This window comes from Chrysochloris asiatica, unplaced genomic scaffold, assembly GCF_000296735.1.
Source record: "Chrysochloris asiatica unplaced genomic scaffold, ChrAsi1.0 scaffold00017, whole genome shotgun sequence".
NCBI classification, from domain to species: domain Eukaryota; kingdom Metazoa; phylum Chordata; class Mammalia; order Afrosoricida; family Chrysochloridae; genus Chrysochloris; species Chrysochloris asiatica.
This window is the reverse complement of record NW_006408535.1, coordinates 28,370,760-28,371,828: the sequence shown is the minus strand read 5'-3', so window position 1 is coordinate 28,371,828 and position 1,069 is coordinate 28,370,760.

Genomic DNA, 1,069 nt, shown 5'->3' with positions numbered 1-1,069 from the left:
AACAGAGGGATTAAAAGCAAATACTGTTAAATAATGATGCATGGAGGGGATTACAATCATTGCAATGAAACAAAATAAGATAGAATGAGTGCAAAACCGATGTTCTCCCATGTAAACTATCACTCAATTCACCATAAAAGCTTTTTAAAAAGAAAGAAAGACAAGAACAAATGGTACTAAAGGAAGAAGTCCAAGCTGCACTAAGGACATTGGTGGAAAAAAAAAAAAAAAACAAAAAAAAACCAGGCCCGAGGAATTGATGGAATACAAATCAAAATCTTTCAACAAACTGATGCAGCACTGGAGTCACTCATCTATGCCAAGAAATTTGAAAGACAGTTTCCTGGCTAACTGATTAGAAGAGATCCATATTTGTGCCGCTTACAAATGGTGAGCCAACAGAATGTGGAAATCATCAGAAAATATCATTAATTGTATGCGGAAATCATCAGACAATATCATTAATTGCAAGTAAAATTTTGCTAAAGATAATTCAAAAACAGTTGCAACAGTGCATCGACAGAGGTTCAAGCCAGATTTAGATGAGGTCGTGGAATCAGGGATCTCATTGCTGATGTCAGATGGATCTTCACTGAAAGCAGAGAATACCAGAAAGATGTTTACCTGTGCTTTATTGACTATGCAAAGTCTTTCTACTGTGTGAATAATGACAAGCTATGGACAACATTACGAAGAATGGGTATTCCAGAATATTTCATTGTTCTCTTGAGGTACCTGTACATAGACAAAGAGGCAGTCAATTCGAACAGAACAAGGGGACACTGAATGGTTAAAATCAGGAAAAGTGTGTGCCAGAGTTGTATTCTTTCACCATACTTATTCAATCTGTATGCTGAGCAAATAATCCAAGAACTCAATTATATGAAGAAAAACATGGTATCAGGATTGGAGAAAGACTCATAAACAACTTATGATATGCAGATAATACAACCTTGCATGCTGAAAGCAAAGAAGACTTTAAAATACTGAGTGATGAAGATCAAAGACCACAGCCTTCACTATGGATTTCACCTCAATGCAAAGTAAACAAAAATACTCACAAAAATTA